Source organism: Pipra filicauda, unplaced genomic scaffold (genome assembly GCF_003945595.2).
Source record: "Pipra filicauda isolate LSUMZ 115617 unplaced genomic scaffold, ASM394559v2 scaffold22_size4397567_pilon, whole genome shotgun sequence".
NCBI classification, from domain to species: Eukaryota; Metazoa; Chordata; class Aves; order Passeriformes; family Pipridae; genus Pipra; species Pipra filicauda.
Window position 1 is genome coordinate 1,442,988 of NW_024104343.1, and position 25,913 is coordinate 1,468,900.

A 25,913-nucleotide genomic window follows, 5' to 3' on the forward strand; every position below is an offset into this window, starting at 1 on the left:
GGCTCTCTCTCTCCCGGTGCCAAGCAGTCACATTGTCCCGACCCCTGGTCCCACACACCTTCTCATGCAAATGCAGCAGTAAAAATTGCCAACTTTCAGTTTCTGGTTGCAGATCTTAAAGAGAAAGTCTGCCAAAGATGTTGTAGAGGATGTCAAATACACAGTTTGGTCACACCCACATAGTGCTAAACTCTCCCTCCTATCCTTGTAAGCAGAACACTTAAAAAGAGAGTCAACCTTTTCAAGTCATGCAAAAAATACCATTCTTGGCAATATAATAAGAATCCTTCATGATAGTAGAAGTTCAGTTAATAATGAAACACAGACAATGTATTTCTGATACTGTTTTTCAATTTGAAAAAAGAAGTTCCACAGAGTTTTGCTAGGATAACTGGTATTCTAGAGGTCCCGGTTGACTGGAATTTACAAGATCTACAAGAAGGATCAGAAGGAAGACCTGCGGAACTAGAGGCCTGTCAGCCTGACCTTGGTGCCAGGGAAGGTCATGGAGCAGATCATCTATAAGTGTCATCATACAAGATGTAAAGGACAACCAGGGGATTGCACTCAGCCAGAATGGGTTTATGAAAAGCAGGTCTTGCTTGACCAATTGATCTCCTTCAGTGAGAGTGGTCCGACCAGTGAATAAGGGAAAGGCTGTGGTTGTTGTCTATCTGGACTGTAGTAAAGCCTTTCACACTGTTTCCCACAGTATTCTCCTGGAGAAGCTGACAGTCTAATGCTCGGGTGGGTAAAAAACTGCCTGGATGGTCAGTCCCAGAGTGTGGTAGTGAACAGTTACATCCAGCTGACGGCTGGTCGTGAGTGGCGTTCCCCAGGGCTCAGTATTGGGACCAATTCTCTTTAATATGTTTATCAATGATCTGGATGAGGGGATCGAGTGCACCCTCAGTCAGTTTGCAGAGAACATCAGGTTGAGTGGGAGTGTTGATGTGCTAAAAGGCTCTGCTCAGAAGGCTCTGTAGAGGGATCTGGGCAGGCAGAGTCAATGGACCAAGGCTAATGGTATGAGGTACAAAGTCAAGTTGTACTTGGGTCACAACAAAGCTGCTTGAATATAAGCCATCAGCATGCCCAGGTGGTCAAGAAGGCCAATGACATTCTGGCCTGTATCAGAAATATTATGGCCAGCAGGACTAGTGCAGTGATTGTCCCCCTGTACTCGGCATTGGTGAGGCTACACATTGAATAGTGTGTTCAGCTTTGGAACCCTCATTACAGGGAAGACATTGAGAGGCTGGAGCATGTCCAGAGAAGGGCAATAAAGCTGGTGAAGGGTCTGGAGCACAAGTGGGATAAAGAGCAGCTGAGGCAGCTGGGATTGTTTAGCCTGAAAAGGAGACTGAGGGGAGACCTTATCACTCTCTACAACAAGCTGAAAGGAGGTTGCAGTGAGGTGGAAGTTGGTCTCCTCCCAGATAACAAGTGATAAGGCAAGAGAAAATAGTCTCAAGTTGCACCAGGGGAGGTTTAGATTAGATATCAGGAAAATTTTCTACACTGAAAGGGTAGTTAAGCATTGTAGTAGGCTGCCCAGGAAAGTGGTTGAGTTATTACCCCTGGAAGAATTTAAAAGGACATAAGGACATGGTTTAGTGGTGAATGTGGCAGTGGTAGATTTATGGTTGGACTTGATGATCTTAGAAGGCTTTTCCAACCTAAACAATTCTATGGTTCTACTTAAAGAAATACGTAAATAGGAAGTCAAGCAAAAAAATCTCCTACTGGGCTCCTATTATGTGATAGCAGATGCATGTGAGACTCTTGTCCCCATCTGCCTGTTTCATCTTAGATAAGAAAACATTATATTAATTGTGACTATCATATTAATTACATCTGATTGTTTAGGACATGAGTTACTGAATGCATCTCTCTCAGTGCAGGTACCACAGTTTTCAATGTGATGAACTATAGCAATCATGGAAAACTAGATAATTTATTTATAATTTACACTGAAAGAGTGAAATTTAGTTTTTAGGGAAAATATGTAGATCTTTCAGTCATTAAGGAAATTACAGTCACTCTTGTTGTAGTAATTTCTCTTTTATAAAAATGTTGCTTAAGGAAGAAAAACTTCTTGACTCTAATCGATTTCTACTATATTTTATTCTTTTACACCTGTCATCTTATCTACGTGTCTCTCAGATTTAAGACTACAGAAATGACTGTTGCTGAAGGTGATATTTGTGATGAGCTAGGGATTATATTGGAACTTTTGAACTCATTTAGGCATTATGACATTCTATGGCAGATTAATTAAAATAATTCACAGCTACTTCAGCCTGGGACAGAGAAAGGGAAACAAGCCTCAGATGTGAAATGCACTCATCAGGTTCACTATCTGCTTGATTACTCTTGCATCCATCACATTTGTTCTGCGGTGAGTCATCAATATTTTGGCCATGCAAAAAATGGCAGATGAACACTCCTGTGGTGAAAAGGCAAGTCTTTTCCCACTGGTGACACCAATAAGCTTTATGCGTGCCTCCAGAAGTGAAGTGAACAATGGAAAATACTTCCCTTTTTCAAATACTTTATCAAAAGTTCTGTGTGATTCACCTCCATGATCTTTTTGAGCCTCTGCTCAGTGAGGAAGCCAAAAGCTTGACTCTCTGTCTTCATCCCACACTCTCATGGCACACTGCTTCAGCCCGTCTACAAGGTTGACCATAAACTACTTGAGGTGATGACAGGCTTTTATTTCTCTGGATGTTTAAAATTCACCACAGAAGGTAAGAAGTCATTTAGCTATCATTCTTTGCTTTATTTTTTCCCTCGTAAATGCCCAAATTAAAGAGCTTTCCTCACCAACAATTAGCAATCTTTTTAGCTTAGCCTGCCAACAGCTCCAGGGGTGTTTGTTTGCTTTTTTGTTTTTTTAGGGAGGGGCATTCTTTTGTGAACAATGAAAAATTAAAAACTCATCTAATAAAGTTGATTTCAACTGTCTTGATGTTAGGAAATGAATGTTTTCTCTGGTGTCATATGGCTCTGCTGAGATTTCAATTGATCTTTGTGCTCGTTTTCTCATTTTCCAGCTGAAATTCATCTAGGGCTTAGACATGGTGTTACTGTGTTTACCTTCAATGCCTCCCATTGTTCTTCCAGGGATCTGTGATGACATGTCTTCATCTTTTCATTCCTAGTTTACTTTGTCATACTGCCAGAATTAAAATGTGTGTTATGTGCATTTCAGATCCTTGAATGTGATAACAACATTCAGGCCTAAGAAGGGTACTGAGATGTCAAAACTGAGATGTGATACCTTACGTCTGCAGTCTTTGATTCATGGGACTATACAGGAAAGTTTCTCAAAAAGAAAAAAAAGATTGTTTTACAAACACAAATGTTGTCTGAGGATGCCAGGCTTGTCAGCCTAGGATACATTTAATTGAATTCAGCAGAGAGAGATCCATAGTGTGGGATCTGTATTTGCCCTGTGTGGTAACTTGTGCAATTTCCATGAAGTAGTAAGCTCAAGAGCTGAATTCAGTTCTGAGGCTACAGTGAACTTCATAGCTCCTTGAAACAGCATTTTCTCTACTTTACATTCTGATTCTATTTCTTTTAGTAAGTCTAATTCATGTTTTACATATCCATAGTACTGTTAAAATGTGAATCATTCTAAGGAACTCTTTATGACAGCCTGGCTATAGAGTCTGAAAAAGGGGTGGGAGGGAAGAGACTGTACTAAAAAAGATCATAGAACACTGTGCTAGAAACTGCAGTACAATTCAGCTGTTCCCAGATGCTTGCTAGAGATGTTAGCCCACATTTATGTTTTGAGAAAAGGAAACTAATAGGGTTTTTGTATTCTAGCTCAGAGTACTCCAAAGTCCTTACAAAGCCTTATGGCCTTTTCTGATTTTTTCACTGGTATTTTAATTCTCCATTTTAAAATTAAGGTGAAATAGGGGAAAAATTGTTTTTTACTGTGACAGCACCTAAAGTCTGTAGTCAAAATCATGTCTCTATTGGCTAAATGCAGAACAAATACATAACCACAAATCCTCTGTGTCACTAAAAGGTGGTGATTTCACTTAATATGCCAGACTCTAAGTAAGTATAGCAGATATAGGAACACATATTGGTCATACTAATTAGGTGTTCATGCCTCTTGGCACTAATATGTTATTGCATGATTCTAACATGTTGTGGAAAAAACCATGTTTGGGATGATATGGGTTCTTCCATTATGAGGAGAAGTTCCTGGTAGGTATTTATTTTTTGCCTTGCTTATTTACAGAAAAAGTCTTTTTTCAGTGAGCATAGTCAGGCAACAACAACAGGCAATTTATTTGCAGAATCACCTCCAAATCTTTGCGTGCTCCGTGCTCTCCTTCCATGACACGCTTACCTCAGAATTGCTGAGACACTTGGTTCCTTCTCCAGGTATGTGTAAAAGAAACATGGCATGATGAGGACTTCTGCCTTTGGTCTCTGTCAGCTGTGGTGTTTTGTAAGAACTATTGTTCAGCCATTTAAATCCAGAATGGACTTACTTGCTCCTTACCTCTATCCCCAGTGACACGAAGCTATTTATTCAAGCTGTGTAATTAGCTAAGCTGTGTTACTAGGTGAACATATTAGTGAAGGAATATATTGCTTACCCTAGGTGTGGAAATATTTTAAAGTTTCAACTCTTAAATATTTTTAATCTTCAAAATGACCTTTTTCTTCTTAATCACATTATGGATATTTTACACACTGTGATATTTTTCTCCCAGAGTGTGACTGGATTGCTCTTTTAGCCCTGATTCAGCAAAGCACTGAGGTATTTCCTGCTTTAAAAATCAGCAAAACACTAATATATTTCCTGCTTTAAAAAAAGATTAAAGGTCTTAGAATAATCCTTGGAAATTCTGCCCCAGTTTATTGAGAATTTTATTTAAAAATTCAAAGACAGACTGTTATTCTTCAGACTGTATCATATCCTAAACAATTCTAATGAAAGAATATAAAATTTTTCTTCTAGCTTATTTTCTTTTGTTTTCTATGGGAAGGCTCATAAGGCTGTGATGGCTTATTTATTTGAATTATATTGTTTATTTGTGAAAGACAGTAAGACTCTTACATCACAAGACATTCTCCCCTAAGTTTAATACACAAAACCACGTGAGTGATATTGAAGAAATGCTTGTCCCTGTTAATTATTTTATTTCTCTGAATGACAAAATGAAGATGCTGGAAATCCAAATCTCAAAAAGGAAGTTAATTGTCTCATGATTTTGCTGACACTGCTTTTGAGCTTTTGAGAAACATTTTTTTCCATTATGTTAGTCACTGGAGAAGTTATGTTCTGTAAAACAGTTTCCTTATAGAATTGATGCCACCCTTGATCACAGTGCTCCCTGTTGAAAAGTGCATCACAGTATTTCATAAAGAAAATTATTGTATCATAAGTTTTAACATTGCCACTATAATTGGCAAACACTGATTGGTTTCTAGATCAGCTGTATGATTCCCTGTAGAAAAGATTCCACTTTAGGGTAACATTTAATTGATGAGCATCTGGCAAATAAGTTCAAGAAATGCATGTGTACAGAAGTAAGCTTGAAGGGATTGTCATTTGCTGTTCCCAGATTGCCCTTTCTATCAGAGGACTACTGTACGTCAGATTTGAATAGGAAAACTCCATTTAGGAGCTTGTCCTTGCAACCTTGATAGAAAAGCATCATGATCAGGCACTGGAATGGCATCACAAATGTTACAGCAGCATGACGGGGATCAAGAGCTATATAATAAGGAGGTTTCACACAGCTTAAGAAGCACAGGTGATAGAGAAATACAACTAGATAAAGTGTTCTTCATTCAGCCACAACTCCTACACTTCAGTAGAATTAGTTCATACTTGACTCTGTTTTAAATGAGAATCTTCCAGTTCTGTTTAACAAATGAATGTATAAAATGATTCTATAATTCTTTTATTTTGGATTACATGCTCCTGGCATAACAGCAAAGTGAGCAGACTTGAAACTTCTGAAGACAAAATAAGCACTGAAACAATATTGTCATGATCCTTTCCTTCACAAAGCCACAAATGAGACATTTGGGAACGGAAAACTGTTTTGAGGGAACATTAAATTGGCCAAGAACAAATTGCTACAGAAAATGACATCCTCTTCTGAACATCCATTAGTTTCTGATAATCAGGAATGCTCGGATGCTTGAACATTCCATTAGTACGAAGCAGCGAGTTAATTGTAATAATTATCAGCAGTTTTAATTGTTTTGTTATAATGTATTTTGCAGTTTGTTTGACAGCGTGAAATCAATATGCACCTCTAGGAAAAATATCTAGTATAATAAAATTATGCTCCATTATGCCTCCCAACCTCAGAATTAAACTTTGTACATAAATGTGTATTTCTGTTTGTGTGTGCAGAAGAATTATACTGAATGAGTAGAGATGCGTAAATAAATTGGAATCTGTTGTTAAAGTGGAAGATGGAGTCTCCTCTTAAAAATTGTTTCTGTCTTTCAAACCTTTAATTTTCAGGTAAGAAATCAGAAAACCGTTGCTACCTCTCTTTGACTTTTTGTATTATTCTTTTATATTAAAAAATACTTTACAGAGATTTTAGTAGTAATTTCTAGAATGCCTGTACTGATGTCATGTTAACAAAAATGTGGTGATGTACGTGAATGTTAATTGTAATGATGATTTCCAGATGGAGATCCCAAAGCACAAAACTTGGAGTGAAGCAGAAAAAAGCCACAAAAATGATTTAAGGACTGTGGAGAGGTATACTTCAATGAGATATTCTGACAATTTTATATGGCAAAAGGAAGATATACAAACAATTTGATTACAGTGCTTAAATATTGTTTTGTGAGAACACCCTGCATACTCAAGGGCTTTTTACTCTCATGGAAAAAAAAATAAAAGAACTGTAGTCATCACAAGAACCAATAGCAAGATGCTGCAGTTAGAAAAAAAACCAGCCTGGAAATAAAATTTTAGTTTTAGCAGTGATTTTAATGGATGATCAACTGGTAGATTAAACTTCCAAAAGAAGTGAGAGATTCTACATTTCTGTGTTTCTCCAGATACCTTTAGAAAAATATTTATTTTAGTCAAATATAAGTTATTGAGTTTTGTAAGGTATAAATAGGATGAAGTGTAGTGGTCTAAGTTATAATGTTTTGTGATATATGAGGTGTCAGACAAAATAATACAATGGTTCCTCCTGGTCTTATGCTGTGATCCAATTAAAAGAGGTTATTACTTACTCATTTTGTGTGCAGCCTTCACATTGAAGTCTCTTGACAAGAGATGTAAGTACCTGTAACTGTCTTGGGAGTGTTAAAAACTTCATTATTGTTTGTTCTTTTTTTATTTGCCTGTGGAAAAAGACAGAAGATGCTGTGAGTCCTGGAGAGACTTGAGAGGATCAGAAGCTGAGCTGGATCCCAGAAAAAGACAGGCAGTCATCATTCATCCCTCTATGAAGACAAAAGTTGGGGAAGAGAAGAAATTAGTGAGGAAAAAGATGACAGATGGGATGGAGGTGGGGAGCAGCGAGACCAACCCGAAAAGATTTGTGATTACTACACTAGGAAACACATAAAATTTTGGAGCTAATTTCCTACAGTCTCATTTACATATGAAACCTGAGGTAAGGGTCAGTGCACACTCTAGCAAGGAACAATATTAAATGTTTTCTGATTACCTGCACCAACTCTCTATAAAACCACCTTCAGAATACATTTGTTATATAGTTACCTTATTATGATCAAAAACATGTTTTCTGCTGAGGTTCAGGTGAGGGTTTTTTTGTTTGGTTGGTTGGGTTTTGTGTGTGTTGTTTTTGTTTGGTTGGTTTTTGTTTTGTTTGTTTCATTTTTGCCTCCTGTAGGTAAGTCTGTTCCTACTTTTGTAGAGATTCAGGATTGCTTCTGAGCTGGAGGGAACGATACCTTTCTCTGCCCTCCATGGAGCAGAGCAGCTGAGAATGTGTTCAGCACACCTTTGCAGAGTCACCACAACAGCTGAGTAATAACAACATCCTTGGCTAAATGCCTGTTTTGCAGTTCAACTTTTAGGGGCACGGTTTCAAGAAATGAATGTGAATAGTGAGTACTGCCTCTTACTGCTGCTCTGCTTTTGTGATCTATAAATAAAAAGAACTTTAACCTTTTGTAAGCTCAATGATAAGTTATTTGTTGGAGCAGCAATGTGTCAGACCCTAGCTGATTCAAAAATGACAACTAAGGAGCAAGCAGACTACGCTTCATGTAAAATCCAATTGTAGTGCCACCATTATAAGGGAGACTTGAGAGCTCTGCTGTCTTTTCAGTAACTGTCACCGTCTCTGTCAAGGGCTTCATCTGAATTCAGCACATATCCCTTTATTTCCTTATAATGACTAATGATGATTCACAGTTTTTGCTTACTGCTGTCTTAGATTCCAACAACACGTGTTTTTATACCTGCTGTCTTAAATCCCTCTATTCACCGTTCAGGGAAACTTCCAAAGCAAGCACACTCAGCCTTCCAAAGGGTATTCAATAGCTCCTGAGGATTCTTCCTTTTTTAATACTGCTCCATGCTGTTTCAGCTATTCTGCCATCTTCAAGATTATAATTACTATTGTCATTTCTGGAGCTAGACATCTACTTGGGGAGTGCTCCAGAGAGAAGTGAGCTGCACCTCCTCCCTCCCCTGAGTCCAGAAGGGCAGATCCTTCTCATCTCTGCTGGTCCCAAAGGCAGGAGGCTTCTGGCTCTACTTTAACCCTGACCTCTTGCTTTGCAGTAGATAAAGCTGAAGCCAAATCACTGAGCTGACAGTTTATAAAATGTCTTACCTTCTATTACAAAATTTTAAAAGCCTGAAACAACTTTTGAATTTTAACACAGATGTTAGGTTTTGTTGTAACTTGGTACTTTTTTTTTTTAAACTGTAGCTACTGAGGGTTATTTCAAGTGACTTAACACATTTATTTTTATAAAGGCAACTAGTACTATCTGCTTTCTCTGTCTGTCTCTTCCAGACAAATGAGTTAGTGCTTCCTATTAACTGTACTGGCTTTTGCTGAAATTATTTAAGACCCTCTCTCCTTTTAATTTTTTTTTTTAAACTAGTGGGAGGATATATCTAATATGTCCTCTCTTTACATTTCTGAAAATAATTTTTTTATTCTAAGGCTGTGGCTTTGATTTTATTTCAAGGTGTTGCTGCTTTCCTCTGATAGGGAAAAACCACACTGAGATGCCACATTGTTTGGAGAAAATGGCAAAAATGCCTTCAGAAGGATGCTTGGGAGGACGAAAGCTATGTAAATGACACATCAGCAGTTGTATTTGGAGACTGGCTAAGCCTCACGCATGCAAGATGCACACTAACAGATATGAAAGGAAAAAAGGAAGGTATGCTTTGGTGTTTTTCACTGAATGATTTTTGTTCCACTGATCTGTAGGGATGAATTGATTATATATTCCTTCACAACCTAGGTCTTTGTAGGAATATCCTGTGCTGGTGCCATGCGATGGCAGAACTGCTGCAGACTAGAAAGGATCTTCAATGTGTTTTATTTCATGGTTAACAAGAACAGATGAGTTTTTTTCCCATTCCTAAGAAATAGACTACTACTTCAAAACCTTTCTCTACAACTACATGAGAGCAGAGCGCAACTTCTTCGGTGTAGACCCAATGAACCAGTGTAGCTCACTGAGGAGCAAGAACAAGCACCACAGGAGTATAACAGTCTCACCAGGTTGCAGTATATCCATTTATTTTTAGAGTTCTGTGGCACAGCTGGAGCTGACAACTCCAGGAATAGTAGTTCTGTCCAAGAAACCTAGTGAGAGTTGTGTTCAAACCCATGCCCTGAAAGACATTAATAATAAAAAATAGAGCAATGTATGAAAGATATTATTTAAAGGATACTTTCAAGATGGCCTGTGTTCTGTCAGACTGGATGTAGAGGAAAATGTCTGAGACAAATTTCACTAACAAGGCATAGGGTATTCAGAATGTCATGCGGATAATATCCAAACCACTATTTCCAAGGGCGGCTTAAGTGAGAGAAAAACAAAATGCAGATGTGTCTTTCCAATTTCTTTTTGCTGTATTAAGTGTCCCTGTGGTATTTCTAAGTGCATTTTCTGCATATTTTTGCATTAAAAATATTAGGTTATCACATCCTTGTGTATGCTTAAAGATGAACAATTTAGGAGGCTTCACAGGAGATTGAAGTCTTTGTGTAAACTCTTAATAAATCGTCTGGGAGGGAAAAAGAAACCTTTCCAAGTGAAAGAAAAAGATCTTTATTCTTTCATAAAAGGGAGAGGTGGTTCTCAGTCTTCTTACCTAGGAGATCTTAAATAAAACTGAAGCTGCTATATCTCAAAGCTAAAAAGATCACTCCAATCGCTTCTCTAATTTAGAAAGCTACAGCTTTTTGCTGAACCTTCACAACCAGGCACAAATTTCCTTTCCCCAATTTTACCTCTCTTGCAATTCTCCTTTTTTAACTTTTTCCCTTACACCACTAATAAGAATTCTACCAATACTCTATAGAACAGAATTTGAAAGCTGCAATAAACCTTACTTACTTGTGAATAAACCATAACAGAGATGTTCTAATTCAAAACACAGGCTAATTCTCCTTAGCATGACATTAAATCCTGCTCTGTAAAATCTGCTTCAGGAATGTTGTTAGAAAATAAAAAGGTTTTTCTACAGGTTATGCCTGTTGGATGCGGTTCTCTCATACACAGTAGTTAAGAGGTGACCACTGTGATAATGCACTAAAAAAATTGACAGAATTGTAGCTTTCAAAGGACTTATTTGTGGAATAAAAGAAATGTGTGAAATTAGAAGATTGAGACTACTGATTGTATAATTTCTGACCAGTTTAGTTTCCTGAGGCATCCAAAAACACTGAAATATTATTCACTGCACATGTGAAATCGATATTTTCTCTTTCTATTATCTGGCAAGAAGCTGAAGATATAAGATGAAATATAAGATGAAAACTTTAAGTTTTATCTGTTTATTTATTTATTTATCAAGGAATATACATATTAAAGACAGTTTAGAAATTAACTTAACTTACTTTCCAGATTATATTTTTCAAAATAATTTTGACTCAAACACCTGAAATTCCCTTTCCTTTCAAACCATGTAGACATCTTTAAACACTTCAAACTTCATAAACTACTAAGTTTTATCACGATATAATTATATTGTAAAAACAGTGTATTTCTAAAGGAACATTAAGTGCCTAAACGCTGTCTAATTTGTGTTTTGGTGCTTCTCCTCTTCTTGTTTCGACACCAAGATAGGAGGATTATGGGTGAATAAATGAGAAGTGGAAATACACGAGAGAAGATTTCATTATGGTGAATTAATCTCAAGAATTATATTTTTCAGATACACTAATTATATATGAAGTTCTTGCTAAAAGGTTAAGAATAAGCTATTATTTCATGTTTGTAATGAGCTGCAACTGTTTTCTGACTGCAGCCTGTGCATTCTGTACACACATAAAATGAAAATAAGAGAATTGTAATGTATTTTAATGTACTTTATTTGTCTCTAATTGTTTTTCTTTTATAGAGATTTTTCTAGTTCATTGCTGTTACTGTGATGTTTTATCATCTCTCAAGATTAAAAAAAAGTCTACTGCAGCATTTGCTATCAGTATAGTCTCTTCTCCCACCTCGCCAGGAAAGAATATGATAAATATTATTCATTATGTGTCTGTTTTCCACAATAGAAATGCTGAATTTCTGTTCTTAAAATCAAAATAAAAAAATAAAAGTGGAGTTTGCCTCTGAACTTCACATCTGTAGAATCTCTGACTATTCTTGTCTTTTCTAGAAATTAATTCCAAAGGCAATATTATCTTGCTGAATAAGCACAGCAGTCACCTTTGAGGTAGATTGGCTTCTACATCCACAGGAAGCAAGCAAGGAAAAATAAGATTCTCAAGAAAACCAGTCAGACGATCAAAAGAAAACGACTTATATGGTGAGCTTAAACAAGGCCTAACAAATCAAGTTTCAGCATCAGTATAAAGTAATAAAACCAACACACTGATAGCACAATAGTATTTTAATCAAGGTGTGCATGGAAGCACGTATTTCAGCCCAAGAAAAAGCCCCAAGGTTCTTTTGATCCATAGGATAGAAAAAGCAAATTAGGAGAGAAAGAGGGAGGAGGAAAGGGGAGAGAGAATGAGATCCCTGCTCTTAGAAGGTTGCTGTTTGCTTCCAGATCAGCCATGTGATGTGTGATGCTTGATACTGGTCTAAACATGCAAATATTATCGTTGTTGTAAAATGAGTGAATTCTCAGAATTGAATCTTTCTCTGTTTGGTTGAAACTCTGGGGAATTGTAGCTACCTTGGACAAACCATGGTATCTGCAAGCATTTTGAAGCTGAGAGAGAACAGACCTAACCTAAATTTGTTTCAATAGAGGCAAATTGGAGGACCTTGAGTAACAGGACAATTGAAGGAGCAAGAGCAATAAGTAAATGGAGTCCGGGAGAGGTTTTTTAATTTTCTTTAGACTTGTGTCTACTGAGTACTACCTAAAGTGCAGACTGACCTGTATGGTTTTACTACTGCAGGTATGATGATCTTGGAGAAAAAGGATGCTTAAGCTATATGAGTATCCACAGAAAGTCACCATTGGCTGGGGTTGAAGAGAGATGGGACAAAAGAAGAGACAGTGTATCCAGGACCTTATCTCTCACTTTGGTGAAGAAGAATGGAGAGAGAGATATGTTGAGGAAGTGTGAGAGAAAATCTGAAAAAAAAAAAAAAAGACAGGAAAAAAGAGAGCCTAAAAGGTTTTGAATTCATACAACAGAATCCAAAGGTGACAGCAGCCTGGTGAAAATTCAGCCTGGGGCTATTAACTGGTGTGTGTAACGGAATGCGTGTATTAATAATCAGTGGTGGGAGATTCAAATGAAATTATCTAATAAGGTATTAGTAATATGAAATATCCCTATGAAATGGAAGTAAGTTCTTAACTAAATGAACATAAGAAATCATTCCTTCCTGCAAGATTCAGGAGTAATTTTTTATCCAACTCTAGGCATTGCTATTTAAAGAGGGGTTGGGTGGAAAACTGATTCTAAATTTACAAAGAATATAGAACTAAGTCTGTGAAAAGAGGGCTTTTTTTCTGTTTTGCAGTATGCTCTCCTAATCTTTGTTACAGCTAGTGGTAATAGAGAAAGTTGGGGCTGGTTTTTGGAGCAGATAAAGAAAAAAGTGCACCACCTCTTTCCAATAATTTCATTACCATTTTAAGGCTGTTATTTTGCATATGCTGGAACTTCAGAATGGACATAAGTGTGATTTGTTGAAACCAGTTACACCTACTTTTCTGAATAGGATACTTGACTGGAACATTTGTCTCAGAAAAGATTACACTACTTTTTTTCCCCTCAAAAAAATCAGTCAGATCAATTTCTCTTTATTTCCATTTGGTAGATAAAGTAGCTGTTGTCCAGAATTAGTAAAAATTATAATTTCAGAGATTAAGTCTATTAATGTATTTAGAAGTAAAGAACCCAGACTGGATTGAACTGAGTGATGTATAAAAAATTCCTGTGATCTCTTCAGCTTTTGAGATTTTACCAATACTGCAGATGTTTCAATAGCAAGCACATTGCTGAGATTTCTTTTCTTTTGTTCTTCTGACGTCAGCATATTGTCAGTCAGAGCTTCCATGTCAGTCACCTTGGGAAGGAAGCAGCAGCAGCAGATCCATTAAAAAACATTTCTTCCCTGTTAAGAAAACTTCAGTTCTATTAGTATTGCCAGTCTTAAGTTTTCTCTCTGTCTCTGAGACTAGAGAGAATGCTTGAGACCAACAGCAACTTTCAAAATGTAACTGCTGGAGAAAAGCATCAACTACTGGCTCTTCAGAGTCAGCAAAGTTAGAAGAAAAAGAGTAGTGTTTCTGGCAACACTTCAGAAAGCATAGCCAGTAATGTTGGAATAAATAAATAAACATAAAAAAAACATAGTGGAAGAGAGACACAAGTAGAGTTTTAAAACTGTAATTAGAAGGCACCAAATATATCTAACAAAATAAGAGTTTCTGTTAGCAACTACTGTTGGAGACAGGATACTAGGGATAGATGGATCACCCAGCATAACACTTCCTCTGTTCCTCTTTTTAAATGCTATTTTTAAAACTAAGATAAACCGTGTTTAAATACAGGAAGTAGACCATTGAGAAACAGTCTGTTCTAAGAGATTAACAAATTTCCTCAAGCTTTTTGATGAATCTGCCATTTCCTGCTCGAAGAGAGTCCTTTTTGGTAATGGGAATGCATTTAACCCCTTCTAATTTGAATCTTGACTATGCTCTAGTAAGCTTGAAAACCTGTAATTTATCATAATGTGGTGATGTCATCAGGACATTTTGCATAGCGAAGAAGTATTTTTTTCAAATTAAATAAGAGATATGTTTTCCCTCAAGGTGTAGGATTTTGCCTATACTTCTGCTTACCTTTAATAGAATCTGTCTGTAGGTTGTGTTTCCTGTTTCAGTCTAAAGGTACTTTCAGCATGACCATGGAGGCACAGGTCTGTGAACAGGTCTAGCAATCAGATTTCTTTTGGCTCCTCTGCAGGTAATGTCAGAGGAAAAACTACAGGCACTGGGGGTGCTACAATTTTTTTGCATTTTGACTGTGTTGAGACACTGATAATTGAATCATCGGTGACATTGACTATTATGCATCAGGATTTAGGATTAGGTTATTGGTCAAATTACTATTCCTTGAAAGGGGAGCTTTGTAATGAAGTTAATTAAAATTCAACTTCTTTTGTAAGTCAGTGGGATTTAGGTACCCAAATGTCTTCTGTGCCTTTGAAAATCTCTGCATAAGTTTATAAATTTGATCACAACAGTCCCTTCTGGCCCTCTAATCTATGAATCTCTTAAATTTCCTACCATGGGAATTAAACTAATTTTCAGCTCACAGATTGGTTACACTGAGATCCACTTCATTTACTTACTGATGGGATTTATTTTTCCCTGTTTTATGGTGAAGAAAATATAAACCCCTCTTTAATTCATGATAGCAGTTGTTGATTTTGTTTGTTTGCTGGGAATTTATTTTGGGAAGTGGATGACCATTTCTGTAGAGGTTTTTTAAGGCAAACAGCAGGGTTTAAATCAAATAGTTTAAGTTTTTATTATGCATTTTTAATATTATTTCAACAGTAAAGAGAGCATGTAATCAGCAAAAAGAGAAAGCAAGCACACTGCAGGGCTGGAAGAGAAAGCTTACTTTGATTTTTCCTTCCTCAGTGATGCATGGATGAGAGGACATTATAGATTCATATCCCAAATCTTCGTTCGTGAAGCCTAGCCATGATAGATTCATACATGATTGCTGTGTCCCAGGAGGACTGCAAAGTGACTTTCTTCTTTCTCTGTAAGGCTTTGTCATGAAACAACAATATGAGACAAAGAACAGATAATTCAAAATTTTTGTGTACATCTCCTTTATCCTTTAAAAGTGCCCTGAAAAATACTAGGATTTTCCCTAGGAGCTTAGGGTTCCCATGAAGAATAAGTGCTACTTATTGTAACACAGAAAACTGTTTTCCAACACTATAGATTGGACTAAGAAGACTAATCCCTCAAAACCCTGCACTGCACGTGTGTTCAGCTCACCACCATTGTTGTAATACTGGAAAAGATTTGGATGTATCTGAAATATAAGTATAAATACAAGTATAAGCAGTTGCTTATTTGTTTTTAATTACTCACTCTGCTTCTTTCTAACTACTTTTAATTTGAACTTTTGTGCATTATGAAAATAATACATTCTGATATGCTTTTGAGTTCACTCATTTAGTAAGATTACCATGCTGTTATTGATAAGCGCCACTTGCTCCAAGTGAATCTTTGTAAATGTAAGAATCTTTACAATTCACCGGAATATATTTTTTCTGATGAAAGAAAAACTCTATTTTGTTTTGAAAATCTGCTTCTCTGTAAATATAAGCCTCATTAAATCCACTAGCAGGCATTTCATTATTTTTAGAATTTCACTGTAAACTCCTGTGAATATTGATTGTCAATTTTATACTTTTATAAGATATTGGGAGAGAACTGGGTTGACATAAGATAGATAGTTTTCTTCAGGATCTATAGTAATAATCATGGAACTAAAATCTAGTCTAGCCTGTATTCTTCTCCACCTATAAGGATCTGGCAATATTCTTAGTCCAATAGGCTCAATTTAGTTGCCTAAACCCAGCCATCTAGGGCAAGCTGAGACACCTTATAGTGTGCTCTAGATGACCTTCAGCAGGTGCAGACTTTGAGCGTTATGTTGGCTGCCTTAGTATGAATGTCTCAGATATTCTGGTTGTTCCAGTGGTACCAAATACCTATGTGTTGGCAGCTGAAACAAGGATTCTGTTCCAGGCTGTGGTTAAGAGTGCTCTGTCTACCTGTTAGCTGGGTGTTTATCTCCTATTATGGAAATCGATCAGTACAATCGGTGGAGACCAAGTCTTCTCACGCTAAAGTAGTCACCTACATTTGGTCAATTTACTAGTTCTCTGGACTCCACTTACTGTGCTAAAGTCTAAAAGAAAGCAGAAAAACAGAGTACAATAATTTAGTGGCAGGCAGAAACAAATTTAAATATTTTTTGAGTAATTAAAGTTAGGAAAAATATTATACATTAATTTGCATAGAAAATAAAATTCGGACCTGATAGCATCTCCTTCTTCAGATATTCTATTTCCTCTTTTTTTACCTGAGGGGTTGCTACTTAAAAGAAGGCTTGGTTGAATGACAAGTTCATAGAACCACAGAATACTTAAGTCATCTAAAAAAGAAACAATATATATAAAAATTGAATTGTTTTTCATCTTCCCCACCACTTATATATCACTCCCAAGTTAAGAAATGCTTGGGGTAAAATTCAGTGGCCTAAACACAGGCATTTAGTGCTATTTCAGGTTTTCTGTATCTCATACATTCATGTGGGGCTGACAGATCTGACAGAGTGGGGTTCAGTGCCCTTCTTATGGAGTGACAGATGATCTGGTACAATATGAAAGCATGCCAAAAGTGATATTGTTTAACTCTAGTTGGGCAACTGAATCACACCTTTTTAAGATGGAGATAATGTGTGAAGTCAGGAGCAAAAATTTCACTGATTTATACCCCATGGTTATGATAGCTGAAAAATGTTAATCACAACATCTTGTCAGATGTCTGCAAGAGTCTCACTGACAGGGAGGTCTTCATTCCCCAAACATTAACAATACAAGATATTTTGTTGACTTTTACAGGAGTTGAATAAGGACATACGTGTCAGTCTTAAGAATATATGCTACCTGTGAAAGACATAACTGAGATTTATTAAGATCCCTGTGTATTCCCAAGAGATGTGCTGTAAATCCTGTTTACATGACTAAAGCAATCAAGTTTACCTGCAGAAAAATATAGTGGTGTTTGCATTTGTTCAAGTTTGATTAGTTGTCTTAGGAAGTTTTCTATTTCAGTAATTTTTGTGCTGGTAAAACAATTGCCAATAAAATCATATCATTACTTAAGCAGAACTATCTTTTTGATCATTTAAACACTCATTAAGGTCACTACTTGAATTATTTATAAAACTTACTTAATAAATTACATACTTGAGAATTACTGCTTGTGAACATAATTGTTTTTGTGAATTGTGCAACTTTTTTAGCCTGATAACTTGGCAAAAGAAAATCATTCCACCACGTGACAATTTATTTTGCTTTACTGTGACAGGAATTTTAGCATGATCTTTGCTGATATGAAGTGACATCTGATTCAGTCTGTCCTAGCACAGTCCAGTAGCACCCTAGTTGAAAGGTAATATATAACACATCTTCAAAGTGGATCGCTAGATCCTAGAAAATATTTTGTAGTACTAGAACTTATCCTGATAAAAAAGGTAGGAAATGTGGCACAATACGAACAATATTGAAGTAGATTATTTACTTCCTTAAAATGTAAAGACAGAGGCATGGCATAGTTGCCTTCCAACCACCTACAGATTTCTTTTAAGGTGTAACTCTGCTAATAAAATGGCAATCTGTGCTGAAAATTAATTTTAACATAGGCATTAGGAAGTCCTTAAAACCTTCTAAAGTTTCTTAGAAAACATCACTGAGACAAGTACCAAAGAAGTATACTGCAGTGGTTAGGATTGCATCAAATAAAAGAGAAGGGTGAAAAGAGGAAACACATGAACTTTTAGCACAGAATTATGATGCTGAGAACAAAATTAATCAAGACACCAAAGGATGAAGACAGATGAAATTCTTTAATCTTTAATTGCCTATACACCAATGATAGGAGCTTGGGTAATAAACAAGCATAATTGGAATTGCTTATTTATGAGCATAAACATAGCCTCGTTGGTATATCACAAACCTGAGGAGATGATTCACATGACTGGAATGTTAAAATCAACATTTATGCATCTTAGGAAATTTCATTTAGGCAAAATAATAAGGGCAGGAGCACTTTTCCTTAAAAAACACAAAAGAAAAGTTCTATATTTTCTTGTGTCAGAGACAACTTTGGGAAAAATGTATGATAACCAGTGTTTACATTAGTAAACTTGGGAAAGAATAATATCTACAAATACATGCTGCTCAGCAGTAATGCAGAGAGAGCAAATTTACAAATACCAGATCATCAAATCACACTGTAAATTGGATGGCTGACTCCTTAACTACTTATAAAATTCAGGAACAATTAAAAATCTGAAGTGGTCTTCTGTAATCTAGGATACTTCATTCTTCATGGTATAAAGCAAAAACCTTGGACTACCATTGGTAAAATATCTCTGTAATTTCATATTATTATATCAGTCAATTCTCAAATGTCCTCTCAAAAAAGCCATGAAGATAAATGAGAGGGGATTCAGAGAAGTACCACAGGAATAATTAAACACAATTGAAGAACACTGCAAAGTGAAAAACTCCTGATATTAAGGTTATTTATCTTACCAAATGGAAGACTAAAACTGACTCTATGATGGTTTATTAAAAACAAGACAAAACAACAACAAAAAAGGCATTAAAAGACAGTTAATCAACATATAAGGATAGTTTATGTTCCAGTATTCAACATTTCCTTTAGGTGCCTAAAATATATTTTATCCATAGTGTGTATAAGTAGTTCCTGGAAGACCACAGCACAGATCCCTCTGCTACTAGATAAGTAATTGTGAATCTAGATTTTTTTCAATGGAAGAAAAATTGTGATCTCAGAAGTGAAGCACCTTGGAAACTACTGGGTTACCTTTTCATGCAGTTTTAGCTTACTTTGCCACCTTGCCATGACAACACAGGTCATCGCTTTCTCTTTGATTTGTAAATTTTGTCCATCTTTGTTAGAAATGTTTCTCTTAGCAAAGCAAATCACACAAAATGCTGCTGAGTAGTGGTTGTAAAATGAATATAATCTCTGGATAATTTCAGCTATGGTACAAAGCAATGGGTATACTGTATAAGGAAGATAGAAAAATCCTCATCCAATTGTTTGAATATCACTTTATCACAACACTTTCTATTAACATCATTATGTACATTATATAGATTTCATGCTTTCTGTATATGAGGCAACTTCTTTGTCACCTGCTGTAAATTTCATTGTGATGGAAAGGTAATGAGACAAAGTGTCAAATTATTTGAAAATGAAATTGCTGTACCTTGTGTAAAGAGCCTGTAAACTGCTACTGCTCAATGATTTACATTAATTTAAACCAATTGTGTCCTTCAGATGTAGTATTTAAATGCCAGAGGCTCTATTGAGGGTGAGTAAGCACATCTGGACTGTACATCCATTAGCACAAAAAATTTTCTTCTAAGGTTGTGAAAAAAGTTTCTGCAGTCTTTTCTTTAAGAAGACAATTGTTGAGATATTTCTCATGATTTAATTTTTTTTTTCTTCTCCTGTGGTTATAAAAGGCCACTAGGTATATAAAATGGTAATGGTAGTGTAATAAAAGTGATTATAACTCCTGAGAGCTGCTCATATATATTAGAAATAATATGTACTGTAATAAAGAATAATTAGCAACTAGACGAGAAGGTTCTGTCTGGTTGATCTGACAACCTAGTTACAGTCACAAGGAAATGTGACTCAGTATCTGAATACATAAGGGAGGCAGGAAACTTTCTAAACTTAATAAAGGTGAATTCTAAATTATTTTTAAATTTCAGTACAGAGCATAAAAATATAAAATCTTTAGCAAAAGATCTTATTTAGCAAAACATGCATTCTAGATCCTGAAGTACTCATGTGACTCTCTTAAAATTCACTGGTATAAAATTCCTTACTACCCAAATTCTTTCATTGTGTCTAACTGACGTTCCTTTACAGGTGTGATGTCAGATTACTGGGTAGCTGGTATATCAGGCAATCAGTACAATATTTTGGATTTCAAGTGACCTGTGCTGCATAGATGCAAAGAAAGTTAAATCATGTAAGTGAGGATTGCTCCCGTTACCCTTGTAACTGGGAAGTTAACCATGTAAAAACCATTTTAGTTGCTTAAAATAAACTGCCTCTCACCTTTAACTCACATCTTTGTTTAATTTTTAAGAAAATGGACTGTTTTCCTAATTTTTACATGTAAAGCACTAAAAGGCACAGAATGATGTTCACAAAGTTTGATCACTAGTCCTGGAACAAATGAAAACACACTGCAGACTTTGTCACATAAAATGAATGTAGGCTGACTAATTATAGCTGTATATCAAGAGGACAAAAAAATATGGTGACTTGTTCTCTTTGGAATAGTGTCTCTAAGTATTTGTTGTGTGCTCTACATCTGTTACATGACAGGTTCTTAATGCTGTGTGTTCATTAAAGGTACAGTGCCTCCTGTGTGTTGTAGTCCTTAAATCTGTCTCTAAAATCCTTACTTGAGCACCCACGATACATTTTACCAGATTAAGTCCTCTGGGAGATCCAACAAATGACTAGTAGTTGTACTGTTCTTAATCAATTTTTCTATCAATGGTACCATGGTTCATTTATTTTAAGTCACATAAAAATATTCATTGTAGACTTATTTAAGCAAAAGACAATGCAAAAAACAGTCCTATGTTATTAAACATTATCACATACAGTCTCATGGATTTCTCTCATCTGCTTTGCTTTAATAGGCCTTAGGCATATTCATAATGTAAAAGTGTATTCTTTATTTTATTTCACATTATATTACTCTATATGTCTACAGATGGAATTGCATTATTCTGGGAAATTAGTTGCAAAACATGAATAATCTAGCCTTCTCCAACCTTTTTCTTCGTCTTTTCCAGATGAATTTCATCTTCATCCATTTCATTGACTGAAGTGACTGATGGCCTACTCTTTAGCTCAAACAAGGAAGTTTTCAAAAATTTTATTCTTCTTCCTTTGGATCTTGATGATTTTTATCATCTATGCTTTCATACTTTTCTGTTCTCACGAGCTGTTTCCTCGAATGGTTCTCATTTTGGTCTCTAAGGTGTCCAGTCCTACTGTTATGAAACTACTGCCTTGCTCTGAAATCACTGTTTCTTTATTTGAAACTTCTGCTAAAAAAGTGGAATGTCAAAATCAAAAAACTAACTGAAGTCTAGAGTAAAGACATCTTTGAAATACAAAGGATGTACTTGCTAGAAAAGAAAGTATTTTGCACAAAATTACAGAAAACATACACAGCTGTGATGCAATAGGATTTTAATAAAGTATCAGAATCAAAATTTCATGAAATCTTACTGAACAAACTCAGATTGATAGAAGTGATTTGCTGTAAGCTGAGGAACAAGCAAGAGATACTAAGGATGAACAGTTCAAGGATTTCCATTCTTTCAGTCTCAGTTACAAGTGCAGAAACAATGAGGGCATTGGAAAAACAGAAGAGATGTTTATAAGAAAGGAAGTTTCTAAGTCCTCCCTTTGTATGGGAAATTGAAAAGACCTGAACAAGTTTGTTTTGACTAAGGAAATCCAAATGCTACAGATAAACATGGTACCAAAGTTTTTGGCATGGGTGTTAGTGGTATTAAGATCTGATACCAAGGAGAAGAAATTCTTTTATAGTCTTGTAAGGCATGTGGTTGTACTAAGAGCAGGTGCCCAGGCACTGGAAGTGGAGGCTGTGGGGTGGTCTTTGTGGGGAGTGGCCAAGGCTGCATTGTACTAGACCCAGCCAATTCCAGATGTCTCCAACTGACCCACCACAGGGCGTGGCTGGGCCCCGCAGCCAGAGTAGTAGTATCTCAGGGAAAGCATATTTAAGAAGGGTAAAATGCTGCAAAGGCAGTGAGAAGTGAGAAGTGCCGTGTAGATCATTCCCAAGGTAAAAGAAGAAGGCAGGGGTGGTGTTGCAGGTGCTGGAGCACAGATTCCCCTGCAGCCCATGGTGAAGACCATGGTAAGGCAGGGTATCCCCCTGCAGACCATAGAGGTCCATGGGGGAGCAGATATACACCTGCAGTGCATGGAGGACTCCACAGCAAAGCAAGTGGATGTACCCTGATGGAACTGCAGCCCATGAAGGACCCACGGAAGAGGGAAAACTGTGAGGAGGAAAGGACATTCCCCACTCCCCATGTCCCTCTGCTGCTCAGGATGAGAGATGCTAGAGGAGTGGGGGGTGAAGGAGTAAAGTGGAGTCTGGAAGAAAGGGGGTGGAGGGAAGGTCTTTTAAAATTTGTCTTTGTTTTTCTCCATCTCACTCCTATTTTTATTACCAACAAGCAACCAAGCACCGTTCACTCTCTGTACCCCTGCCTTCCCCAGTAGCATGGGAGAGAGTATCAGACGAATAAAAGTGTGAAAACTCATGGGTTGAGATAAAGACAATTCAATGGGACAGCAGAAAATGAAGAAAATAATGATTATAATAATTATTAAAAATTTAGAATATACAAAACAAGTGATGCACAATACAATTGCTCACCACTTTCTGACCGATGCCCAGGAAGTTCCCAAGCAGCAACCCACAGACATCTTTCCCCTCAGTTTATATGCTGAGCCTTGTCACCATACGATATGGAATATCACTTTGGCCAGTTTGGGTCAGCTGTCCTGGCTGTGTCCCCTCCCAACTTCTTTTGTCCCTCCTGGTAGGGCATGAGAAGCTGAAAAGTCCTTGATACACTCCTTAGGAACAACTAAACCACCAGTGTGTTATCAACATGATTGTCATCCTAAATCCGACATAGAGCACTATACCAGCTACTAGGCAGAAAATTGACTGCAACCCAGCCAAAACCAGGACACTATGTCTTTACCTAGACCCATGGGCTTTTCCATCTTACTTTCTCCTCTGTCTTGTTGAGACAGAGAGAGTAGCTGGGTAGGCATCAATCAGCTGGCCAAAGTCAACCCATCACAGCAGTTGAATTAAAAGAAAATGTGGGTTAAATATAAATGAATGCTTCATATCTAGCTGTGGATAACCTCAAGGAGCAATTGCGGTTGCCCCATTGTTTGAGACATTAGCTCTTAAAAATGTACTCTGTGGAACAAGTCTGGATCAACTCTACGGAACAAATCTGGTTAGAGAATTTCTTTATCTTTTTCACATCTAACTTCAGTGATTCATAAGGACTGCTATATTGGCTGTATTTTGCTTTGTTGTTGGCAGAGAACAGTGGGAATGGAATTGTGACAGAATATTCATGGTATTACCTGCTATATGTACCCCAAACTAATTATTAAGTTATCTGCTGAAGTGAAAGAAAATGGAATTATCACCTTGTAAGAAAATAACTTCCAACACTAGGGTCTCTTTCATGGAGGTTTCTGAGGTGTAGTTGTTACTGCTGCAGTGCTAGAGCATGAAATAAAAGTGGAAATTATCTAAAAGCAGAACCGCTTGCATTTTTTCCTTTTATTGAACCTACCCATTAAATCCTGCTTTGATGAAGCCAAAATTTCTCTCTAGATTTAAATCTTTAAGTCTTTCCTTTGACTAAGGAAAAGTCATGAAAAATTATTCACAGCACAAGAAAAATTTTTGTTAAAAAGGTTTTTTTCTCCCAAAATTCAAAGTTTACATATGTGTACCTATACAATGTTACTATAAAACTACATTTTGATATATTAATATTATGTATTGTTTATCACTGCTGGCTGAGGTCCAAACAAAAACAATACTTAATATTTCAAGTTATAAATTTTTTAGTGCAAAAATAAGTCAAGACATTTGCTACAGATACCAATATTTGAGTTTACACTTTAGATCACCTTGTGTCTGAGTTACAGTGGAACTGTCTGACCTTTTAGTTGTAAACATGAAGACTACTCATTGTCTTGGGTAGCTAATCTCCCTAGGTTCGACATGTTCAATAGGAACAGATAGATTTTTCTGCAGGAAAGGCAGAATCTATAATTAGATCCAGTCTTCCTCTTCTAAGGATTATAAAATCTTCTGAATTGCCTGTAGAGATGCTGTTGTCTCTCCATTAGCTGTAGCAGGAGATCCGGGAGATTACTCTCCCTGAGCTAAAGTTCCTTTTGTGAAGCACTTCTCTGATTTGTTCAAGGCATCTCAACAGAAACTGCAAGAATTCTGTTTATTTCTATGGACTTTGGATACATACATTTCTCATCATGAAAAGAGGGCATTTATCTAGATATTGGGATGTTTCCATTTATTCTAGGACAAATTTGTCCTAATATCTTAAAACTGAAAAACAGAATACAAAAGATATCATATGCCATAGTACACAATATTGCACCTTTTGGCATAAATCCAAATAATGTTCCAATGAAAAATAATTAAAAGTGAACAGAAATAAAGGAAATAAAATGCAATTTTTCCCTAAATGAATTTTTCCAAATCCATTTATAAATTCATATTTGTATTTCATAAGAAAAGCCAAATATTTTATTAATTTTTGAGAATTAAATGTTAAAAATGGATTTTCAAATATTTTACAATAGAAATCTCCCTTGAAACTAAACTAATCACGCTCAACTCTTAATAAGAAAAAAAAATTTAGGCTGCTCAGCTGTAGTTGTCTAAATATATAAAAGATCCCTGCTAGATCTCTAAAATTTTATAACGGTTTCTACACTGCTAAACATGCGGTGACCAGGGACTTAAATTTAGCTCTGGGGCTAGATATGAATAGACACAATCCATGCTAATTTGAGTTACTCTGTTAGAGTATAGAGGTATCCACCCTACACAGTACCTGGCTATCGATCTCTTTTCTGTGTATATGATTACCCTCTACAACTTTTATTCAATAAAATGATATTTAGAGGATGTGTAGTGTGCCAAATTTCCACTGTGTCCACAACTGGCAAGTTTTCTGAGAGAAAACTTATATGGGAAAAGGTTACGGAATAATGTTTATAAAAACCTGGAGACATGCATAATAGGGGACAGGTGAAATTGTGGTTGGTATAAGGAACCTAGGCTGTGTGAAGCTTTGGTGTGCCATGACCTCAGCCCTACTTCTGCAGCATTCATGAAATTGTAAAGCTGGGTTTTATTATGACACAAACTAGTATGAGGTAGCTAATAGCAAAAGTCAGATCTGTTAGAGATGAGAAATTAAAATACAAATTGCAAACAAATCTCCTCCCTGACCTTGGTGCTTGCAGGGTACATTCTTTCCTTAAGAATTATTATCAATCCAGTTTCTGGTTTACAGTAACGTGTGCAGAATGCCTAATATTACTTTGTTTCTGTCACCCCTAAGTTTGGCTGCATTTCCACTCCCAGGTCATTCTGTTCCTTAATCCTACTGGTGACCCGCAAGATCTCCTGCTAATCCTCCATCTCCTCTGGGACAGGTACTGTTCCCTTCTCAGAGTGGTCCTGTCAATGCAGAATATGGAAGTCAAGAAAAGATAAACTGGCAGCTTCACCTCAACTGCTTTTGAAGAA

General features: G+C 36.5%; 1 long non-coding RNA gene across 3 annotated transcripts; it reads left to right on the top strand.

Annotated features, from left to right (window-relative positions):
• Window positions 1-1,360: 1,360 nt before the first annotated feature.
• LOC120323290 lies at window positions 1,361-22,882 on the top strand. 3 transcript variants are annotated; one of them, XR_005563608.1, is made up of 5 exons: window positions 1,361-6,520; window positions 7,378-7,640; window positions 9,196-9,393; window positions 20,396-20,498; window positions 21,340-22,882. It is a non-coding gene; the product is annotated as an uncharacterized LOC120323290 (long non-coding RNA). The 3 variants fall into 3 exon arrangements; XR_005563610.1 differs by lacking the exons at window positions 20,396-20,498; window positions 21,340-22,882 and adding an exon at window positions 11,852-12,145 and having other exon boundaries at window positions 1,361-7,640; XR_005563609.1 differs by lacking the exons at window positions 20,396-20,498; window positions 21,340-22,882 and adding an exon at window positions 9,478-11,724 and having other exon boundaries at window positions 1,361-7,640.
• The last annotated feature ends 3,031 nt before the right edge of the window (window positions 22,883-25,913 follow it).